The following is a 9,096-nucleotide window of genomic DNA, read 5'->3' as shown; positions in this document are numbered from 1 at the left end:
CAGTGGTTCTTGCCTCTTGATATTTGTGTTGCGGAGATGATGGAGGGTGGCTTTCAAGGCTGGATCACATTGAAGCCTTTACCTTCTCTTCCTTGGATTACTTGCTCTGGGGACACCAGCTGTCAGCTCACAAGGATACTCACATAGGTGCATGTGGTGATGAGCTGAAGCCTTCACAACCACCACTCGCCAGATGTGGAAAGGAAGCTTCTTGCAAGAGATCCTCCAGTCCTGGTCAAGCCATCATATTACTGCAACTCCAGCTGACATCACGAGAGACCTCAAGCAGAACCAACCAACTAAACTGCTCCCAAATTCCTTACTAACAACTAATAAATGATTATTGTTGCTTCAAGCAGCTAAGTTTTGGAGTAATTTGCTATGCAGCAATAGATAACTAATTGTGAAGGTAAATTTATGTGTCAACTTGATTGAGCCACAGAATGCCCAGATAGCTGGTGAAACCTTAATTCTGAGTGTGTGTGTGTGTGTGTGTGTGTGTGTGTGTGTGTGTGTGTGTGTGAATGATTCTGGAAAATTTCAGACTCTGAATGGTGGACTGAGTAAAGCAGATAGCACTCCTGAAATGGGTGGACATCATCCAACATATCGAAGGCCCAAATAGAACGAAAAGGAGGCAGAAGGTTGAGTTAGCTATGCCTGACTACTTGAACTAAGATCAGTCCTCTACTGCCCTGGGTGCTCCTGCTGGCAAGCCTTCAGACCTGGACTGGATCTACACTATCGACTTCCTGGGTCTCAGGCCTTCGAACTATATCTCCGTTTTTGATTTTCCTGGGCCTCCAGCTTACAGAAGAAAATGACAGATTGTAGGACTTTTCAGCCTCTATGATCACTCGAGCCAATATCTTATAATAAATCATACATATATACCCCTGTTTTTCTAGAGAACCCTAATACATCAGCATAAGCAGTTAACCCTAACTAACTTCTATGCATTAGTGATTATGCCTTCATTGAAATTTTAAGTTTAAAGCTATTTATGTTCCTCCCATAAACAACAAGAACATGAGCTATTACTGTGAGCTTTCCTATAGCATATATGAACATTACAGAATTTTTAAAAATCTGAATATTTTCTTGATATATCAAAGGCCTATGTTAATAATAGCTTTGGGAGCTATTTGTAACCAATTCTTTAAAAGCTACAACTGTGCATAATAAGTGAATTCACTATTGAGCAATCACAATGTAAATAATGACCATTAAGTATATTCACATGGTAAAACTGAGCAAATTTTCTACATTTAGCTCAAAAATTTTACTGTGTAAAGTTATGTTTGTTCGTGGGTTTCACTCTGAACATATCTTTCTTTAGGGATCACTTGAGTTTTAACTTACCATGTAACTAAGATCAATATCTGGATATTGCTGGATAAGATTTACCAGAAAGTGATTAGGAGAAATAGATTTTTTCACCTGTGCCAGATACTGTCAACCTTGGATAAGAAGAATTCAATGCCCAGATTGAAGTTGTCATTAGAAAGTTACACTGAATATTTTCATCACTTCATCTTTGCCCACTTATTGACCATTTCCTTAGAATAAATTTCTTAACAATAAGTGCTGTTTTAAAATTTAAGTGTTTTTTTCTTTTTTTCCCCTAAACTTGTGTTCTGAAAAACATTTTAAAAGCGAATAGTGTAATAAATTGCAATGTACCTTTCACCCAGTCTGAACTGTTTTCTGACAACACTTTTGACACCCAATGGAAATCCTATAATTTAATTTACTTCAGACCCTAACTACACGGAGATAGCACCAACCCCATAGGTGAGGAGCCCAGTCCCTCAAGACTGCCCCACTTCAGATGGCAGTCACAAGTCCTAGGTACTCACCTGAACTTTTGATCAACCGGCTATAAATGGAGGGGTTCCCATGATCCCTTCTTAAGGTTCAATTATTTGCTAGAACAACTCAGGGAACTCAAGAAAATGCTTTACTTACAATTACCAGTTAATTAATCAGTTCAGGCTACTATAACAAAGTACCATATATATACATAAACATGCATAGACTGGGTGGGTTATAGACAACAGAAATTTTATTTTTCATAGTTCTAGAGGCTGGAGGTCAGAGATCAGGGTGCCAGTTGGTCAGGTTCTGGTGAAAATCATCTTCTGGGTTACAGACTGTGGACTACTTCTTGTATCCTCACATGGTAGAGAGAGGGTGGAGACAACTCTCTGAGGTCTTCTCTTACAAGGGTACTAATCTCGTCACGAAGGCTGTATCCTCATGTACCAATAACCTCCCAAAGACCCTATCTCCTAACAGTAACATGGAGGGTTAGAATTTCAACATGTAATTGAGGGTAGGGAGAGGACCCAAATATTCAGTCTATTGCTGGGTACAACTCCAGAACAGCCAAATAGAAGAGATGCATAGGGCAAAGTATGGGGTAAGCGCACAGAACTTCCATGTGCTTGCAGAACCCTACTCTCCCAGCACCTGGATACATTCAACTGTGAGGTTCCATTAAGTAAACATGGTGGATTAAATCACTGCCCATTGGTGATTAGCTCAGTCTCCAGCTGAATCCTCTCTCAGGAGGTCAGGTGGTGGGGCTAAAAGTTCCAACCCTCTGATCATGCTTTGGTCTTTCTGGCAGCCAGCCCCAGTCCTGAAGCTATTAGGGACCCACCAAGAGTAGCCTCATTAGGATAAAAGGAGCTCCTATCACTCAGAAAGTCTCAAAGGATTTAGGAGCTTTGTACCAGGAACCAAGGATGAAGAGCAAGTATAGATTTACCTCTATTCATTTTTCCTCCACCTCACACCAGACTATTTTGAAGCAATTCAAGTTATAAGATTTTCATTCATATTATTTCAATATTTATCTCTAAAAGATAAGAACTATTTAATACAACAACAATACTATTACCACAGGTAAAAAAAGGTTTAAAATAATCCAAAAGATTCATGCATTGTCATTGTTGTTACGTGTCACTTATTTGCTCTCTTATAAGGGTGCAACAATTTACCCTTCCACTTCTGTTACAGCAGTGCTAGCCCTCATATTATCAATCTTTTTCGTCTTGTTCTCGATATCATTTTTTTATTATTATTAATGAGATTGAGCAACTTCTCACTTCGTTTTTGGCCATATATATTTCTTCTATAAATTGCCTATCCAACTGCTCTGTTGATTTTTCTCTGAATCAATCTTACTTGATTGATAAGTTAAAATAGCAAGAATTTTATCACATCGCATCATCTGTATTGCGTATGATACAAAAAAATTTTCAAATAAACTTTATTTTCAAATAATTATTTAAACTACACATGGCAAATTCATATCATGGTACTCCATACAGCCATTAAAAAGTATATATTTGTCAAAACCCACAGAATGTGTAACACTAAAAATGAGCCCTAATGTAAACCATGGACTTTGAGTGACAGTGATGTGTCAATTTAGGTTCATTGATTGTAACAAATGTACCACGCTGGTAGGGGATGTTGATAATGGGGTAGGCCGTGCATGTGATGGTGGTGGGGTCATGGAGTATGTGAGAACTGTCTATACTTTCCACTCAGTTTTGCTGAGAACCTAAAACAGCTCTAAAAAGCAAAGTCTATTTTTTAAATAAATGTTTAAGGACAGCTATTGTCTAAAATTATGTATTAAATTCATATTAAGATCATTTCTCTCATTGAGTACACTCAATGTTGCAGGTATCATAGTACAATCCTAGATTCAGTAACAATTATTATACTATAAAATCTATAAACATGTATTTTAAATTATTCAATCATATTGTTGAATTAATATAAAGTTTTTAAAAAAATAGATTACGTTTTAGAGCAGATTTTGGGGAACCACAAAATTGAGGGCAAGGTACAGAGATTTCCCATGTGCTCCCTACCCCCACACATACATAACATATTGACATTGAAAGCTATCTATTATATATATGTTGAATAAAAATGCATAGAGTAGGCATGTACATATGTTTCTTGTTGCTTAGAAAATACTTAGAAAGGATAACTGACACATTTTATTATTATTTCTATTTTTTTTGTGGGAAAAGGGAAGCTCTGAGTAGTTAAATGACTTAACCAGGAGCAATCAGCTATAAATGGTGAAGCCAAGAGATGAAACCAAGTCTGTCTGGCATGGTACTGAGCTTAGTCCATTTTAGCATTAGGCAGGAAGGTCTGTGAGAAAATGCCAGGAGCCACTGGTAGAATGATGCAAAAACTAGGGTTTTGAGTAACCAAGGAGTTCTTTTAAGGAAATTGTACCCATAGCTGGGTTGGTAGAAAAGCGGGAGGGCATGCCAAAGAGCCACTGAGGAAACCAAAGAGCAACTGTGGAATCAATGGTTCAAGCTCAGTTTAGAGCAAAATCAACCATTTTCAATTTCAGAGAACCAAGGTTTAAATTCTGTTTTGGAGAAACCACCCCTGACTATTATTGACCCTTAAACTAGTAAAAAATCTAGGTTGCGGGCCAGGATATGGGTCTTATTGCAAACTCTGTTACCTTATCAATAGGGTTCTTTTGGTTGATCTAGCTCTAGGTCATCTGATACAATCTCCCATCCTAGGCAGGAATCTCTCCTACAGCCTTACTGATGCACATTTAAAAAAAAGTCTTCTCTAGCTCTATAAAAATCCTGACCTGTTATAAGGCATAGAAAGAGGAGACTGTAGGCACAGGTTAATTGCCACTTTTATTTGAGTAGGCTATCTTTTTATTTGAATGTATTATTGCAAAATATATTGTTTTATGTGTGCACATTTTTAATTTATGGAAAGAGTATTGTAGTATATATCTCCTTCTGGTGTTTACATTTTCCAACTCAACCCTATGTATTTAAGAGTCACCCTTGCAGCTTTGCCTACATCTAACCTGATGGTACTTACAGAGGCATTAGACTCCAGCATGTGCGTCACAATTTACCTGCCTACTCTCCCAGGGATAAGAGCCCAGATAGATACCAACTCCCTTCCGCACTAGGCTGTGATGCAGGAACATCTTTGCACCTATTCCCATAGAGACCTGTGTGAAAATTTCTTTGGAATTTATATCAGGAGCAGAATTGCTGGGTCATAGAATAGATGTTTTCTTCGGTATACTCAATTATGCCAGGTGACTCTCCAGAATGGCTCTACCAGTTTAGATGCCCACTAGCAGTGGAAGATAGTATGTTCTTCTTTTCCCCACATCTCTTCCAACCCTTGACAGGATCCAAATTTCTGATTTCTTTTTAGGCTGAAAGGTATGAAGGTATAATTTGAATGATTTAGTTTGCTAGCGATTCATGTTTATATTAAGAGAAAGCTCATAGTAGAGTTGATGTACTGAGAAGGGTCAGATTGATCCTGTTGTTTCAGGTTCCTCTTGCACACCTTGTTCTGTTCTTTAGGTTAAAACAATATCATTTTTTAAACAGCGTTATTGAGATATAATTCACATACTATGTCATTCACCCTTTAAAGTACACAATTCAGTGGCTGCACAACCATCACTACAATTTGTGGAATCAATGGTTTGAACAAGTGAACAACCGTTTACTGAGCAAATAAGGGGAGAGGGTTTTTATTGAGGAGAGGAGGGAGAAGAGAGAGATCTTGTGAGCAAGATCAGAGACAAGCAAGCTCAGAACAAGGTAGGGTTCCAGGCAATATCAAGGACTAATGAAAATTCCTAACATTTACTAGGTTGTCTAAAGCCAAAAACGACTCTTATTTTTACCATTTAATCCTTCCCAAAAGCATGATTTGAGGAATACTACCGTTTCCATCTATATGTGAGGAAATGGCACAGGAAGGTTAAAAAACTAGTCTACGGAGACGATTTGTAAATTCCAGAACCATATTCTCCACCACTATATTACATGGCTTCTCAGAAGAGGCAACTATGAGGCCACTGAATATCACCCAGAGTCAATCCTAACTGCAACCTTAATGTTTTTCTACAGGTAGTGCAGAAAAAAATACATCTAATTTTGCAAAACTTTGCTACAAACTGGCATGTCTTTGATAGAACCCCTGGTTTTGTTACCTGTTTTTAGGAGTTTTGATTGCATACCATGTGAAGAGGTGGAATTAGAACTTGCCTGGAATGCTTGAAATTTGGCCTATAATCCCAGACTGTAGTTACCAGCTCTGAGGTCTTAGGCAAATCTCTTCACCTCTCAGAGTTTACATTTAATATTCTGAAACATGAAGGGGAAGAGGAGGAAATGAGTTCAAAGTAGCTCCTAGCTCTAAAATTGTTTGATCATGTTTACTTCTGGACAGGCAAAAAGACTTCTGGGGGCCTTTCCTCTCCCAAGCTATAAGTTTAATCAGTGAGATAAGAAGGAAGAAGTGATAGGTTCCCCAGTGGCAAACACTACTTTATTATGATCTTTATCTACAGAAAACATGTAACACTATATGCTCTGCCTTCTCATGAACCCCATTGGACAATCAAGCCTCCTTCTGGAATAAAGCTTTCTACATCGGTCACTCAAAAACAGACTGATGGTAAATTCACCTCTTTCTCTCTCATTCTCTCTCTCTCTCTCTCTTTCTCTCTCTCCCCCACCCTCCCTTCATATACACATATCCCTCTGGTGAACCCTAATACAGTTAGCAATTATTATTTTTGTTTGCAGCACAAAGTGATACCCTATCTTGGTTCTTTCTCAATCAGTAATTGCATGGCAATCTTTCAATTTAATCCTCCCAATTCTAAAGATTTAAGACAACCGAGAGGAGAAAATTGAGGTTTGCTTTGAAAAAAGGCAAGGAAACAAGGAGATGAGAATGCTCGTGGCAGGCTTAGGAACTAGTAAGTGTGGGTGCAGTGAGGGTATTTTTAGGGAAGTAGTGGGTTATAATGTTGGTGAAGGGCAGGAGCAGACCATGGAAAAGTTTGAATACCAGCCTTAGAAGTTTTTTCCCCCTGTTGGAAATGGGAAGCTTTGTGAAACAATACTGTAAAATTAAAAAAAAAAAAAAGTATCAGTGGGTATAGGATTCTCAGTGGGAGAAACCAGAGAAAGAGAGAATAGGTAGAAAATATTATGTAGCCTTGCATTATGCAATTACACACAGTTCATTACCAAAGAGCACTAAGCATTTGTTTCCTTATTGTTTTCCCTGGGTCACATTTCAGGCCATATAGTGGTCCCTAATGTGGGCAGGCTGATGTCCCTCTTTTGGTCCCCTTTCCTGTTTTTCTTTCCCAGGTTCCTGCCTCTTCCCTATGGTCTGTATAAATGTGGGGTGTGGATAGGGAACACCATTTTTGTTGCCCTTTGTGACCTGGGGAAATTTTTCCTCCTTTCAACCTGTAAGGAGGACTGTGAATTCTTGTTTTCTTTAACAAAACCGAGCTCTCTTGTTTACTTTTCATAGTATAACCATTATGTGCTATTAATTTATTTGAATTTTAAAACTTTTTTCTTGGAGCATTTCTGTATATAAAATCTAGATCACCCAAAGCCAAAGTAACAAAGTAAACGCTAACTCTGTTTTTAAAGTCTATATTTAACACTGCCAGGGAAAGAAACACAGTTGGATACTTTCCCAGAATATGCTAACTAGCTGGAAAAAGAATACTTTATTTTCTGCCATTGGAAAAGAGAAACTGACCAACAGAAAAGCAGTTCAGCACCTCCTCCTACTCTGTGTACAAAATAGGGAGGTGTGTTTGTACATGCCAGTAACTCAGGCTTTTGGCTGCCTGACAACTAGTGACAAATATGTCTTTCATCATCTCTTACACTGTTACCTTGAGATTCTGAATTCTAAAATAAAGGAGACTAGAATAAAAGAAATGAGTTTAGAAAGTTAGATATCATTTCCAAAAGGTTAAAAGTATACACACATTTCTGAAATTACAGATTTCAAAGACAATGGCAGTTTTTCTGAATACTGCATTCATTTTTCTGTTGTTTATACACTTGTTTAAAACAAGGCCTTTGTATATTCACTTCGTTTTACTGACAAGAAAAGTACTGAAAATTTTTTATGAAGATTATAAGGGAATGTTGGGCCTATTTCGGCTGTATCCTGATAGTAGTACATTAGCAGGTATTACCTGGCAATAAACACTGAGCTTTAGATTCTCGAAGGTATAATTTTCACCATGTTGTTCTGTACCATTTCCACAGCCAGAGGGTACAACCTTAATTTGTTTATATGCTGCTTTGTAGGTGTTGTAGCCGCCATCCCCCGAAAGACACACAGACCACCAGAAATCAGTGAGTCATAGGAAACACGCTCTTTATTCAGCCAGCTGGGCCTGCCAGGGGTACGCAGACCCCAAGTTAAGCAGCCCCGAAATGTAGAGGTACAGGGTTTTTAAGCCCTAAATCCCATTCCTCATTCTGTCTAAAACACAAAGGTCTATTTTTCTCCTATTCACTACCTGTCAACCCACAGGTCAGGTGTGCAAGTCGGGGTACAGAAAGCTTATTGTTAGAATGTTATGTTCCCATCGGTGATAGCCTATGTTCCCATGGGTGATAGCCAAGCAGTAATTTTCTAACCAGCACATTCCTCATTGGCCTTAGCAGAAAATCGAATCCTTGATTCTTCATGTGGAATTTGTTCATAGCCTCTATTTTGTAATACTAAAAATTTAATAGAATTAATTCACTTCTTTATATATACAAACATGAAATCAAGAAAACATGGGCCAAAAGTTAACAAGAAGGGGAGGAGGATTAAAGGTCCAGCTATAGCAGATAGAAGGATTGTTAGCCATGGGGACCAACTGAACATTCTATAAAACTGGTTTTCTGATTCTAGTCTTTGTTTTTCCCTGGCATCTAAATTTCTCTCTGCTAGTCGTAAGCTCTCTCTAATTACTCCAGAGTTATTAGCATAGAAGCAACAGATTTCACCTAGAGCCATACGTAATCCATCTTGTTCTAAGAATAATAAATCTAAACCTCTTCTATTTTGGAGGACTACTTCTGCTAGTGAATTGACTTGAAGTTCTAGCCTGCTGAGCTCAGTTAAGTTTAGGGGAGTTCCTACCTCGACATAGTAAGGGAGTTTTTGGTTTAGGCACAACCAGCAATCTTGTCCTATGTCTGAGGTGGTCTTATTTAAGACCTGGTGTATTGT

This window comes from Pteropus alecto, unplaced genomic scaffold (genome assembly GCF_000325575.1).
Source record: "Pteropus alecto unplaced genomic scaffold, ASM32557v1 scaffold63, whole genome shotgun sequence".
NCBI lineage: Eukaryota > Metazoa > Chordata > Mammalia > Chiroptera > Pteropodidae > Pteropus > Pteropus alecto.
This window is presented reverse-complemented; position numbering follows the sequence as displayed.